This window comes from Hemiscyllium ocellatum, chromosome 46, assembly GCF_020745735.1.
Source record: "Hemiscyllium ocellatum isolate sHemOce1 chromosome 46, sHemOce1.pat.X.cur, whole genome shotgun sequence".
In the NCBI taxonomy this organism is placed as follows: Eukaryota; Metazoa; Chordata; class Chondrichthyes; order Orectolobiformes; family Hemiscylliidae; genus Hemiscyllium; species Hemiscyllium ocellatum.
Window position 1 is genome coordinate 7,585,951 of NC_083446.1, and position 16,197 is coordinate 7,602,147.

A 16,197-nucleotide genomic window follows, 5' to 3' on the forward strand; every position below is an offset into this window, starting at 1 on the left:
TAACCCAGTCTCTCTCTATATGACAGGGTGATTATTTATACAGTATATATAACCCAGTCTCTATCTCTCAGTGAGATGGTGATTATTTATACAGTATATATAACCCAGTCTCTCTCTCAGTGACAGGGTGATTATGTATAGTGTATATATAACCCAGTCTCTCTCTCATTGACATGGTGATTATTTATACAGTATGTATCCCCCAGTCTCTCTCTCTCAGTGACAGGGTGATTATTTATACAGTATATATAACCCAGTCTCTCTCTGTGACAGGGGGATTATTTATACAGTGTATATAACCCAGTCTCTCTATCTCTCAGTGACATGGTGATTATTTACACAGTATATATAACCCAGTCTCTCTCTCAGTGACAGGGGGATTATTTATACAGTATATATAACCCAGTCTCTCTCTCTCAGTGACAGGGTGATTATTTATACAGTGTATATAACCCAGTATCTCTCTCTCAGTGACATGGTGATTATTTATACAGTATATATAACCCAGTCTCTCTCTCTCAGTGACCTGGTGATTATTTATACAGTGTATATAACCCAGTCTCTCCCTCAGTGACAGGGTGATTATTTATACAGTGTATATAACCCAGTCTCTCTCCCTCAGTGACAGGGTGATTATTTATACAGTATATATACCCCAGTCTCTCTCCCTCAGTGACAGGGTGATTATTTATACAGTATATATACCCCAGTCTCTCTCTCAGTGACAGGGTGATTATTTATACAGTATATATAACCCAGTCTCTCTCTCAGTGACAGGGTGATTATGTATAGTGTATATATAACCCAGTCTCTCTCTCATTGACATGGTGATTATTTATACAGTATGTATCCCCCAGTCTCTCTCTCTCAGTGACAGGGTGATTATTTATACAGTATATATAACCCAGTCTCTCTCTCAGTGACAGGGTGATTATTTATACAGTGTATATAACCCAGTCTCTCTCTCTCTGTGACAGGGTGATTATTTATACAGTATATATAACCCAGTCTCTCTCTCTCAGTGACAGGGTGATTATTTATACAGTGCATATAACCCAGTCTCTCTCTCTCTGTGACATGGTGATTATTTATACAGTATATATACCCAGTCTCTCTCTCTCAGTGACAGGGTGATTATTTATACAGTGTATATAACCCAGTCTCTCTCTCAGTGACAGGGTGATTATTTATACAGTATATATAACCCAGTCCCTCTCTCAGTGACAGGGTGATTATTTATACAGTATATATAACCCAGTCTCTCTCTCTGTGACCTGGTGATTATTTATACAGTATATATACCCAGTCTCTCTCTCAGTGACATGAGGATTATTTACACAGTATATATAACCCAGTCTCTCTCTCACTGACATGAGGATTATTTACACAGTATATATAACCCAGTCTCTCTCTCACTGACATGGTGATTATTTATACAGTATATATAACCCAGTCCCTCTCTATGACAGGGTGATTATTTAGACAGTATATATAACCCAGTCTCTCTCTATATGACAGGGTGATTATTCATACAGTATATATAACCCAGTCTCTCTCTCAGTGACAGGGTGATTATGTATAGTGTATATATAACCCAGTCTCTCTCTCATTGACATGGTGATTATTTATACAGTATGTATCCCCCAGTCTCTCTCTCTCAGTGACAGGGTGATTATTTATACAGTATATATAACCCAGTCTCTCTCTCAGTGACAGGGTGATTATTTATACAGTGTATATAACCCAGTCTCTCTCTCTCTGTGACAGGGTGATTATTTATACAGTATATATAACCCAGTCTCTCTCTCTCAGTGACAGGGTGATTATTTATACAGTGCATATAATCCAGTCTCTCTCTCTCTGTGACATGGTGATTATTTATACAGTATATATAACCCAGTCTCTCTCTCTCAGTGACAGGGTGATTATTTATACAGTGTATATAACCCAGTCTCTCCCTCAGTGACAGGGTGATTATTTATACAGTATATATACCCCAGTCTCTCTCTCAGTGACAGGGTGATTATTTATACAGTATATATAACCCAGTCCCCCTCTCAGTGACAGGGTGATTATTTATACAGTATATATAACCCAGTCTCTCTCTCAGTGACAGGGTGATTATTTATACAGTATATATAACCCAGTCTCTCTCTCAGTGACATGGTGATTATTTATACAGTATATATAACCCAGTCCCTCTCCCTCAGTGACAGGGTGATTATTTATACAGTGTATATAACCCAGTCTCTCTCTCTCTGTGACATGGTGATTATTTATACAGTATATATAACCCAGTCTCTCTCTCTCAGTGACAGGGTGATTATTTATACAGTATATATAACCCAGTCTCTCTCTCTCTCAGTGACAGGGTGATTATTTATACAGTATATATAACCCAGTCTCTCTCTCAGTGACAGGGTGATTATTTATACAGTATATATAACCCAGTCTCTCTCTCAGTGACAGGGTGATTATTTATACAGTATATATAACCCAGTCTCTCTCTCAGTGACCTGGTGATTATTTATACAGTATATATAACCCAGTCTCTCCCTCAGTGACAGGGTGATTATTTATACAGTATATATAACCCAGTCTCTCTCTCAGTGACCTGGTGATTATTTATACAGTATATATAACCCAGTCTATCTCTCAGTGACCTGGTGATTATTTATACAGTATATATAACCCAGTCTCTCTCTCTCTCAGTGACAGGGTGATTATTTATACAGTATATATAACCCAGTCTCTCCCTCAGTGACAGGGTGATTATTTATACAGTATATATAACCCAGTCTCTCTCTCAGTGACAGGGTGATTATTTATACAGTATATATAACCCAGTCTCTCCCTCAGTGAGATGGTGATTATTTATACAGTATATATAACCCAGTCTCTCCCTCAGTGACAGGGTGATTATTTATACAGTATATATAACCCAGTCCCTCTCTCAGTGACAGGGTGATTATTTATACAGTATATATAACCCAGTCTCTCTCTCAGTGACAGGGTGATTATTTATACAGTATATATAACCCAGTCTCTCTCTCAGTGACAGGGTGATTATTTATACAGTATATATAACCCAGTCTCTCTCTCAGTGACAGGGTGATTATTTATACAGTATATATAACCCAGTCTCTCTCTCTCTGTGACAGGGTGATTATTTATACAGTGTATATCACCCAGTCTCTCTCTCAGTGACCTGGTGATTATTTATACAGTATATATAACCCAGTCTCTCCCTCAGTGACAGGGTGATTATTTATACAGTATATATAACCCAGTCTCTCTCTCTCAGTGACAGGGTGATTATTTATACAATATATATAACACCGTCTATCTCTCAGTGACCTGGTGATTATTTATACAGTATATATAACCCAGTCTCTCCCTCAGTGACAGGGTGATTATTTATACAGTATATATAACCCAGTCTCTCTCTCTCAGTGACAGGGTGATTATTTATACAGTATATATAACCCAGTCTCTCCCTCAGTGACCTGGTGATTATTTATACAGTATATATAACCCAGTCTCTCTCTCTCAGTGACAGGGTGATTATTTATACAGTATATATAACCCAGTCTCTCTCTCTCAGTGACAGGGTGATTATTTATACAGTATATATAACCCAGTCTCTCTCTCAGTGACCTGGTGATTATTTATACAGTATATATAACCCAGTCTATCTCTCAGTGACCTGGTGATTATTTATACAGTATATATAACCCAGTCTCTCTCTCTCTCAGTGACAGGGTGATTATTTATACAGTATATATAACCCAGTCTCTCTCTCAGTGACCTGGTGATTATTTATACAGTATATATAACCCAGGCTCTCTCTCTCTCAGTGACAGGGTGATTATTTATACAGTATATATAACCCAGTCTCTCTCTCAGTGACAGGGTGATTATTTATACAGTATATATAACCCAGTCTCTCTCTCAGTGACCTGGTGATTATTTATACAGTATATATAACCCAGTCTCTCTCTCTCTCAGTGACAGGGTGATTATTTATACAGTATATATAACCCAGTCTCTCCCTCAGTGACAGGGTGATTATTTATACAGTATATATAACCCAGTCCCTCTCTCAGTGACAGGGTGATTATTTATACAGTATATATAACCCAGTCTCTCTCTCAGTGACAGGGTGATTATTTATACAGTATATATAACCCAGTCTCTCTCTCAGTGACAGGGGGATTATTTATACAGTATATATAACCCAGTCTCTCCCTCAGTGACAGGGGGATTATTTATACAGTATATATAACCCAGTCTCTCTCTCAGTGACAGGGTGATTATTTATACAGTATATATAACCCAGTCTCTCTCTCAGTGACAGGGTGATTATTTATACAGTATATATAACCCAGTCTCTCTCTCAGTGACAGGGTGATTATTTATACAGTATATATAACCCAGTCTCTCTCTCTCAGTGACAGGGTGATTATTTATACAGTATATATAACCCAGTCTCTCTCTCAGTGACAGGGTGATTATTTATACAGTATATATAACCCAGTCTCTCTCTCAGTGACAGGGTGATTATTTATACAGTATATATAACCCAGTCCCTCTCTCAGTGACAGGGTGATTATTTATACAGTATATATAACCCAGTCTCTCTCTCAGTGACAGGGTGATTATTTATACAGTATATATAACCCAGTCTCTCTCTCAGTGACAGGGTGATTATTTATACAGTATATATAACCCAGTCTCTCTCTCAGTGACAGGGTGATTATTTATACAGTATATATAACCCAGTCTCTCTCTCTCAGTGACAGGGTGATTATTTATACAGTATATATAACCCAGTCTCTCTCTCTCAGTGACAGGGTGATTATTTATACAGTATATATAACCCAGTCTCTCCCTCAGTGACAGGGTGATTATTTATACAGTATATATAACCCAGTCTCTCTCTCAGTGACCTGGCGATTATTTATACAGTATATATAACCCAGTCTCTCTCTCAGTGACAGGGTGATTATTTATACAGTATATATAACCCAGTCTCTCCCTCAGTGACCTGGTGATTATTTATACAGTATATATAACCCAGTCTCTCTCTCTCAGTGACAGGGTGATTATTTATACAGTATATATAACCCAGTCTCTCTCTCTCAGTGACAGGGTGATTATTTATACAGTATATATAACCCAGTCTCTCTCTCTCAGTGACATGGTGATTATTTATACAGTATATATAACCCAGTCCCTCTCTCAGTGACAGGGTGATTATTTATACAGTATATATAGCCCAGTCTCTCTCTCTGTGACCTGGTGATTATTTATACAGTATATATAACCCAGTCTCTCTCTCTCAGTGACAGGGTGATTATTTATACAGTGTATATAACCCAGTCTCTCTCTCTCTGTGACAGGGTGATTATTTATACAGTATATATAACCCAGTCTCTCTCTCTCTCTGTGACATGGTGATTATTTATACAGTGTATATAACCCAGTCTCTCCCTCAGTGACAGGGTGATTATTTATACAGTATATATAACCCAGTCTCTCTCTCTCAGTGACAGGGTGATTATTTATACAGTGTATATAACCCAGTCTCTCTCTCTCTGTGACAGGGTGATTATTTATACAGTATATATAACCCAGTCTCTCTCTCTCTCTGTGACATGGTGATTATTTATACAGTATATATACCCCAGTCTCTCTCCCTCAGTGACAGGGTGATTATTTATACAGTATATATACCCAGTCTCTCTCTCAGTGACAGGGTGATTATTTATACAGTATATATAACCCAGTCTCTCTCTCAGTGACAGGGTGATTATTTATACAGTATATATAACCCAGTCTCTCTCTCAGTGACATGAGGATTATTTACACAGTATATATAACCCAGTCTCTCTCTCACTGACATGAGGATTATTTACACAGTATATATAACCCAGTCTCTCTCTCACTGACATGGTGATTATTTATACAGTATATATAACCCAGTCCCTCTCTATGACAGGGTGATTATTTAGACAGTATATATAACCCAGTCTCTCTCTATATGACAGGGTGATTATTCATACAGTATATATAACCCAGTCTCTCTCTCAGTGACAGGGTGATTATGTATAGTGTATATATAACCCAGTCTCTCTCTCATTGACATGGTGATTATTTATACAGTATGTATCCCCCAGTCTCTCTCTCTCAGTGACAGGGTGATTATTTATACAGTATATATAACCCAGTCTCTCTCTCAGTGACAGGGTGATTATTTATACAGTGTATATAACCCAGTCTCTCTCTCTCTGTGACAGGGTGATTATTTATACAGTATATATAACCCAGTCTCTCTCTCTCAGTGACAGGGTGATTATTTATACAGTGCATATAACCCAGTCTCTCTCTCTCTGTGACATGGTGATTATTTATACAGTATATATAACCCAGTCTCTCTCTCTCAGTGACAGGGTGATTATTTATACAGTGTATATAACCCAGTCTCTCTCTCAGTGACAGGGTGATTATTTATACAGTATATATAACCCAGTCCCTCTCTCAGTGACAGGGAGTTTATTTATACAGTATATATAACCCAGTCTCTCTCTCTGTGACCTGGTGATTATTTATACAGTATATATAACCCAGTCTCTCTCTCTCTCTGTGACATGGTGATTATTTATACAGTGTATATAACCCAGTCTCTCCCTCAGTGACAGGGTGATTATTTATACAGTATATATACCCCAGTCTCTCTCTCAGTGACAGGGTGATTATTTATAAAGTGTATATAACCCAGTCTCTCTCTCAGTGACAGGGTGATTATTTATACAGTATATATAACCCAGTCTCTCTCTCAGTGACATGGTGATTATTTATACAGTATATATAACCCAGTCCCTCTCCCTCAGTGACAGGGTGATTATTTATACAGTGTATATAACCCAGTCTCTCTCTCTCTGTGACATGGTGATTATTTATACAGTATATATAACCCAGTCTCTCTCTCTCAGTGACAGGGTGATTATTTATACAGTATATATAACCCAGTCTCTCTCTCTCTGTGACAGGGTGATTATTTATACAGTATATATAACCCAGTCTCTCTCTCTCAGTGACAGGGTGATTATTTATACAGTATATATAACCCAGTCTCTCTCTCTCTGTGACAGGGTGATTATTTATACAGTATATATAACCCAGTCTCTCTCTCTCAGTGACAGGGTGATTATTTATACAGTATATATAACCCAGTCTCTCTCTCTCTGTGACATGGTGATTATTTATACAGTATATATACCCCAGTCTCTCTCTCAGAGACAGGGTGATTATTTATACAGTGGAAATAACCCAGTCTCTCTCTCAGTGACAGGGTGATTATTTATACAGTATGTATAACCCAGTCTCTCTCTCTGTGACCTGGTGATTATTTATACAGTATATATAACCCAGTCTCTCACTCTCAGTGACAGGGTGATTATTTATACAGTGTATATAACCCAGTCTCTCTCTCTCTGTGACAGGGTGATTATTTATACAGTATATATAACCCAGTCTCTCTCTCTCTCTGTGACATGGTGATTATTTATACAGTATATATAACCCAGTCCCTCTCCCTCAGTGACAGGGTGATTATTTATACAGTATATATAACCCAGTCCCTCTCTCAGTGACAGGGTGATTATTTATACAGTATATATAACCCAGTCTCTCTCTCTCAGTGACATGGTGATTATTCATACAGTATATATAACCCAGTCTCTCTCTCAGTGACAGGGTGATTATGTATAGTGTATATATAACCCAGTCTCTCTCTCATTCACATGGTGATTATTTATACAGTATATATAACCCAGTCTCTCTCTCTCAGTGACAGGGTGATTATTTATACAGTATATATAACCCAGTCTCTCTCTCAGTGACAGGGTGATTATTTATACAGTGTATATAACCCAGTCTCTCTCTCTCTGTGACATGGTGATTATTTATACAGTATATATAACCCAGTCTCTCTCTCTCAGTGACAGGGTGATTATTTATACAGTATGTATAACCCAGTCTCTCTCTCTGTGACCTGGTGATTATTTATACAGTATATATAACCCAGTCTCTCACTCTCAGTGACAGGGTGATTATTTATACAGTGTATATAACCCAGTCTCTCTCTCTCTGTGACAGGGTGATTATTTATACAGTATATATAACCCAGTCTCTCTCTCTCAGTGAGATGGTGATTATTTATACAGTATATATAACCCAGTCTCTCTCTCAGTGACAGGGTGATTATGTATAGTGTATATATAACCCAGTCTCTCTCTCATTCACATGGTGATTATTTATACAGTATATATAACCCAGTCTCTCTCTCTCAGTGACAGGGTGATTATTTATACAGTATATATAACCCAGTCTCTCTCTCAGTGACAGGGTGATTATTTATACAGTGTATATAACCCAGTCTCTCTCTCTCTGTGACATGGTGATTATTTATACAGTATATATAACCCAGTCTCTCTCTCTCAGTGACAGGGTGATTATTTATACAGTGTATATAACCCAGTCTCTCTCTCAGTGACAGGGTGATTATTTATACAGTATATATAACCCAGTCCCTCTCTCAGTGACAGGGTGATTATTTATACAGTATATATAACCCAGTCTCTCTCTCTGTGACCTGGTGATTATTTATACAGTATATATAACCCAGTCTCTCTCTCTCAGTGACAGGGTGATTATTTATACAGTGTATATAACCCAGTCTCTCCCTCAGTGACAGGGTGATTATTTATACAGTATATATAACCCAGTCTCTCTCTCTCTGTGACATGGTGATTATTTATACAGTATATATACCCCAGTCTCTCTCTCAGTGACAGGGTGATTATTTATACAGTGTATATAACCCAGTCTCTCTCTCAGTGACAGGGTGATTATTTATACAGTATATATAACCCAGTCTCTCTCTCTCTCAGTGACAGGGTGATTATTTATACAGTATATATAACCCAGTCTCTCTCTCTCTCAGTGACAGGGTGATTATTTTTACAGTATATATAACTCAGTCTCTCTCTCAGTGACCTGGTGATTATTTATACAGTATATATAACCCAGTCTCTCTCTCAGTGACAGGGTGATTATTTATACAGTATATATAACCCAGTCTCTCTCTCAGTGACAGGGTGATTATTTATACAGTATATATAACCCAGTCTCTCTCTCAGTGACCTGGTGATTATTTATACAGTATATATAACCCAGTCTATCTCTCAGTGACCTGGTGATTATTTATACAGTATATATAACCCAGTCTCTCTCTCTCTCAGTGACAGGGTGATTATTTATACAGTATATATAACCCAGTCTCTCTCTCAGTGACCTGGTGATTATTTATACAGTATATATAACCCAGTCTCTCTCTCTCTCAGTGACAGGGTGATTATTTATACAGTATATATAACCCAGTCTCTCCCTCAGTGACAGGGTGATTATTTATACAGTATATATAACCCAGTCTCTCTCTCTCTCAGTGACAGGGTGATTATTTATACAGTATATATAACCCAGTCTCTCTCTCAGTGACAGGGTGATTATTTATACAGTATATATAACCCAGTCTCTCCCTCAGTGACAGGGTGATTATTTATACAGTATATATAACCCAGTCTCTCTCTCTCAGTGAGATGGTGATTATTCATACAGTATATATAACCCAGTCTCTCTCTCAGTGACAGGGTGATTATGTATAGTGTATATATAACCCAGTCTCTCTCTCATTCACATGGTGATTATTTATACAGTATATATAACCCAGTCTCTCTCTCTCAGTGACAGGGTGATTATTTATACAGTATATATAACCCAGTCTCTCTCTCAGTGACAGGGTGATTATTTATACAGTGTATATAACCCAGTCTCTCTCTCTCTGTGACATGGTGATTATTTATACAGTATATATAACCCAGTCTCTCTCTCTCAGTGACAGGGTGATTATTTATACAGTGTATATAACCCAGTCTCTCTCTCAGTGACAGGGTGATTATTTATACAGTATATATAACCCAGTCCCTCTCTCAGTGACAGGGTGATTATTTATACAGTATATATAACCCAGTCTCTCTCTCTGTGACCTGGTGATTATTTATACAGTATATATAACCCAGTCTCTCTCTCTCAGTGACAGGGTGATTATTTATACAGTGTATATAACCCAGTCTCTCCCTCAGTGACAGGGTGATTATTTATACAGTATATATAACCCAGTCTCTCTCTCTCTGTGACATGGTGATTATTTATACAGTATATATACCCCAGTCTCTCTCTCAGTGACAGGGTGATTATTTATACAGTGTATATAACCCAGTCTCTCTCTCAGTGACAGGGTGATTATTTATACAGTATATATAACCCAGTCTCTCTCTCTCTCAGTGACAGGGTGATTATTTATACAGTATATATAACCCAGTCTCTCTCTCTCTCAGTGACAGGGTGATTATTTTTACAGTATATATAACTCAGTCTCTCTCTCAGTGACCTGGTGATTATTTATACAGTATATATAACCCAGTCTCTCTCTCAGTGACAGGGTGATTATTTATACAGTATATATAACCCAGTCTCTCTCTCAGTGACAGGGTGATTATTTATACAGTATATATAACCCAGTCTCTCTCTCAGTGACCTGGTGATTATTTATACAGTATATATAACCCAGTCTATCTCTCAGTGACCTGGTGATTATTTATACAGTATATATAACCCAGTCTCTCTCTCTCTCAGTGACAGGGTGATTATTTATACAGTATATATAACCCAGTCTCTCTCTCAGTGACCTGGTGATTATTTATACAGTATATATAACCCAGTCTCTCTCTCTCTCAGTGACAGGGTGATTATTTATACAGTATATATAACCCAGTCTCTCCCTCAGTGACAGGGTGATTATTTATACAGTATATATAACCCAGTCTCTCTCTCTCTCAGTGACAGGGTGATTATTTATACAGTATATATAACCCAGTCTCTCTCTCAGTGACAGGGTGATTATTTATACAGTATATATAACCCAGTCTCTCCCTCAGTGACAGGGTGATTATTTATACAGTATATATAACCCAGTCCCTCTCTCAGTGACAGGGTGATTATTTATACAGTATATATAACCCAGTCTCTCTCTCAGTGACAGGGTGATTATTTATACAGTATATATAACCCAGTCTCTCTCTCAGTGACAGGGTGATTATTTATACAGTATATATAACCCAGTCTCTCTCTCAGTGACAGGGTGATTATTTATACAGTATATATAACCCAGTCTCTCTCTCTCTGTGACAGGGTGATTATTTATACAGTATATATAACCCAGTCTCTCCCTCAGTGACAGGGTGATTATTTATACAGTATATATAACCCAGTCTCTCTCTCTCAGTGACAGGGTGATTATTTATACAGTATATATAACCCAGTCTCTCCCTCAGTGACCTGGTGATTATTTATACAGTATATATAACCCAGTCTCTCTCTCTCAGTGACAGGGTAATTATTTATACAGTATATATAACCCAGTCTCTCCCTCAGTGACCTGGTGATTATTTATACAGTATATATAACCCAGTCTCTCTCTCTCAGTGACAGGGTAATTATTTATACAGTATATATAACCCAGTCTATCTCTCAGTGACCTGGTGATTATTTATACAGTATATATAACCCAGTCTATCTCTCAGTGACCTGGTGATTATTTATACAGTATATATAACCCAGGCTCTCTCTCTCTCAGTGACAGGGTGATTATTTATACAGTATATATAACCCAGTCTCTCTCTCAGTGACCTGGTGATTATTTATACAGTATATATAACCCAGTCTCTCTCTCTCTCAGTGACAGGGTGATTATTTATACAGTATATATAACCCAGTCTCTCCCTCAGTGACAGGGTGATTATTTATACAGTATATATAACCCAGTCTCTCCCTCAGTGACAGGGTGATTATTTATACAGTATATATAACCCAGTCTCTCTCTCTCTCAGTGACAGGGTGATTATTTATACAGTATATATAACCCAGTCTCTCCCTCAGTGACAGGGTGATTATTTATACAGTATATATAACCCAGTCTCTCTCTCAGTGACAGGGTGATTATTTATACAGTATATATAACCCAGTCTCTCCCTCAGTGAGATGGTGATTATTTATACAGTATATATAACCCAGTCTCTCCCTCAGTGACAGGGTGATTATTTATACAGTATATATAACCCAGTCCCTCTCTCAGTGACAGGGTGATTATTTATACAGTATATATAACCCAGTCTCTCTCTCAGTGACAGGGTGATTATTTATACAGTATATATAACCCAGTCTCTCTCTCAGTGACAGGGTGATTATTTATACAGTATATATAACCCAGTCTCTCTCTCAGTGACAGGGGGATTATTTATACAGTATATATAACCCAGTCTCTCCCTCAGTGACAGGGTGATTATTTATACAGTATATATAACCCAGTCTCTCCCTCAGTGACAGGGTGATTATTTATACAGTATATATAACCCAGTCCCTCTCTCAGTGACAGGGTGATTATTTATACAGTATATATAACCCAGTCTCTCTCTCAGTGACAGGGTGATTATTTATACAGTATATATAACCCAGTCTCTCTCTCAGTGACAGGGTGATTATTTATACAGTATATATAACCCAGTCTCTCTCTCAGTGACAGGGTGATTATTTATACAGTATATATAACCCAGTCTCTCTCTCTCAGTGACAGGGTGATTATTTATACAGTATATATAACCCAGTCTCTCTCTCTCAGTGACAGGGTGATTATTTATACAGTATATATAACCCAGTCTCTCTCTCAGTGACAGGGTGATTATTTATACAGTATATATAACCCAGTCTCTCTCTCAGTGACAGGGTGATTATTTATACAGTATATATAACCCAGTCTCTCTCTCAGTGACAGGGTGATTATTTATACAGTATATATAACCCAGTCTCTCCCTCAGTGACCTGGTGATTATTTATACAGTATATATAACCCAGTCTCTCTCTCTCAGTGACAGGGTGATTATTTATACAGTGTATATAACCCAGTCTCTCCCTCAGTGACCTGGTGATTATTTATACAGTATATATAACCCAGTCTCTCTCTCTCAGTGACAGGGTGATTATTTATACAGTATATATAACCCAGTCTCTCCCTCTCAGTGACAGGGTGATTATTTATACAGTATATATAACCCAGTCTCTCCCTCAGTGACCTGGTGATTATTTATACAGTATATATAACCCAGTCTCTCTCTCAGTGACCTGGTGATTATTTATACAGTATATATAACCCAGTCTCTCTCTCTCTCAGTGACAGGGTGATTATTTATACAGTATATATAACCCAGTCTCTCCCTCAGTGACAGGGTGATTATTTATACAGTATATATAACCCAGTCTCTCCCTCAGTGACAGGGTGATTATTTATACAGTATATATAACCCAGTCTCTCTCTCTCTCAGTGACAGGGTGATTATTTATACAGTATATATAACCCAGTCTCTCCCTCAGTGACAGGGTGATTATTTATACAGTATATATAACCCAGTCTCTCTCTCAGTGACAGGGTGATTATTTATACAGTATATATAACCCAGTCTCTCCCTCAGTGAGATGGTGATTATTTATACAGTATATATAACCCAGTCTCTCCCTCAGTGACAGGGTGATTATTTATACAGTATATATAACCCAGTCCCTCTCTCAGTGACAGGGTGATTATTTATACAGTATATATAACCCAGTCTCTCACTCAGTGACAGGGTGATTATTTATACAGTATATATAACCCAGTCTCTCTCTCAGTGACAGGGGGATTATTTATACAGTATATATAACCCAGTCTCTCCCTCAGTGACAGGGGGATTATTTATACAGTATATATAACCCAGTCTCTCTCTCAGTGACAGGGGGATTATTTATACAGTATATATAACCCAGTCTCTCCCTCAGTGACAGGGTGATTATTTATACAGTATATATAACCCAGTCTCTCCCTCAGTGACATGGTGATTATTTATACAGTATATATAACCCAGTCTCTCCCTCAGTGACAGGGTGATTATTTATACAGTATATATAACCCAGTCTCTCTCTCAGTGACAGGGTGATTATTTATACAGTATATATAACCCAGTCTCTCTCTCAGTGACAGGGTGATTATTTATACAGTATATATAACCCAGTCTCTCTCTCAGTGACAGGGTGATTATTTATACAGTATATATAACCCAGTCTCTCTCTCAGTGACAGGGTGATTATTTATACAGTATATATAACCCAGTCTCTCTCTCTCAGTGACAGGGTGATTATTTATACAGTATATATAACCCAGTCTCTCTCTCTCAGTGACAGGGTGATTATTTATACAGTATATATAACCCAGTCTCTCCCTCAGTGACAGGGTGATTATTTATACAGTATATATAACCCAGTCTCTCTCTCAGTGACCTGGTGATTATTTATACAGTATATATAACCCAGTCTCTCTCTCAGTGACAGGGTGATTATTTATACAGTATATATAACCCAGTCTCTCCCTCAGTGACCTGGTGATTATTTATACAGTATATATAACCCAGTCTCTCTCTCTCAGTGACAGGGTGATTATTTATACAGTATATATAACCCAGTCTCTCCCTCAGTGACCTGGTGATTATTTATACAGTATATATAACCCAGTCTCTCTCTCTCAGTGACAGGGTGATTATTTATACAGTATATATAACCCAGTCTCTCCCTCAGTGACCTGGTGATTATTTATACAGTATATATAACCCAGTCTCTCTCTCTCAGTGACAGGGTGATTATTTATACAGTATATATAACCCAGTCTCTCTCTCAGTGACAGGGTGATTATTTATACAGTATATATAACCCAGTCTCTCTCTCAGTGACAGGGTGATTATTTATACAGTATATATAACCCAGTCTCTCTCTCAGTGACAGGGTGATTATTTATACAGTATATATAACCCAGTCTCTCTCTCAGTGACAGGGTGATTATTTATACAGTGTATATAACCCAGTCTCTCTCTCAGTGACAGGGTGATTATTTATACAGTGTATATAACCCAGTCTCTCTCCCTCAGTGACAGGGTGATTATTTATACAGTATATATAACCCAGTCTCTCCCTCAGTGACAGGGTGATTATTTATACAGTATATATAACCCAGTCTCTCTCTCAGTGACAGGGTGATTATTTATACAGTATATATAACCCAGTCTCTCTCTCAGTGACAGGGTGATTATTTATACAGTATATATAACCCAGTCTCTCTCTCAGTGACAGGGTGATTATTTATACAGTATATATAACCCAGTCTCTCTCTCAGTGACAGGGTGATTATTTATACAGTGTATATAACCCAGTCTCTCTCTCAGTGACAGGGTGATTATTTATACAGTATATATAACCCAGTCTCTCTCTCTCAGTGACAGGGTGATTATTTATACAGTATATATAACCCAGTCTCTCTCTCTCAGTGACAGGGTGATTATTTATACAGTATATATAACCCAGTCTCTCTCTCTCAGTGACAGGGTGATTATTTATACAGTATATATAACCCAGTCTCTCTCTCTCAGTGACAGGGTGATTATTTATACAGTATATATAACCCAGTCTCTCTCTCTCAGTGACAGGGTGATTATTTATACAGTATATATAACCCAGTCTCTCTCTCTCAGTGACAGGGTGATTATTTATACAGTATATATAACCCAGTCTCTCTCTCTCTGTGACATGGTGATTATTTATACAGTATATATAACCCAGTCTCTCTCTCTCAGTGACAGGGTGATTATTTATACAGTGTATATAACCCAGTCTCTCTCTCTCAGTGACAGGGTGATTATTTATACAGTATATATAACCCAGTCTCTCCCTCAGTGACAGGGTGATTATTTATACAGTATATATAACCCAGTCTCTCTCTCAGTGACAGGGTGATTATTTATACAGTATATATAACCCAGTCTCTCTCTCTCAGTGACAGGGTGATTATTTATACAGTATATATAACCCAGTCTCTCTCTCTCAGTGACAGGGTGATTATTTATACAGTATATATAACCCAGTCTCTCTCTCTCAGTGACAGGGTGTTTATTTATACAGTATATATAACCAGTCTCTCTCTCTCAGTGACAGGGTGATTAT

At 37.6% G+C, this 16,197-nt stretch overlaps 1 protein-coding gene across 1 annotated transcript in view; it reads right to left on the bottom strand.

Annotated features, from left to right (window-relative positions):
• Positions 1-16,197, bottom strand: part of zfpl1 (zinc finger protein-like 1) — a 47,900-nt gene that overhangs the window by 13,031 nt on the left and 18,672 nt on the right. The window lies entirely within an intron of this gene.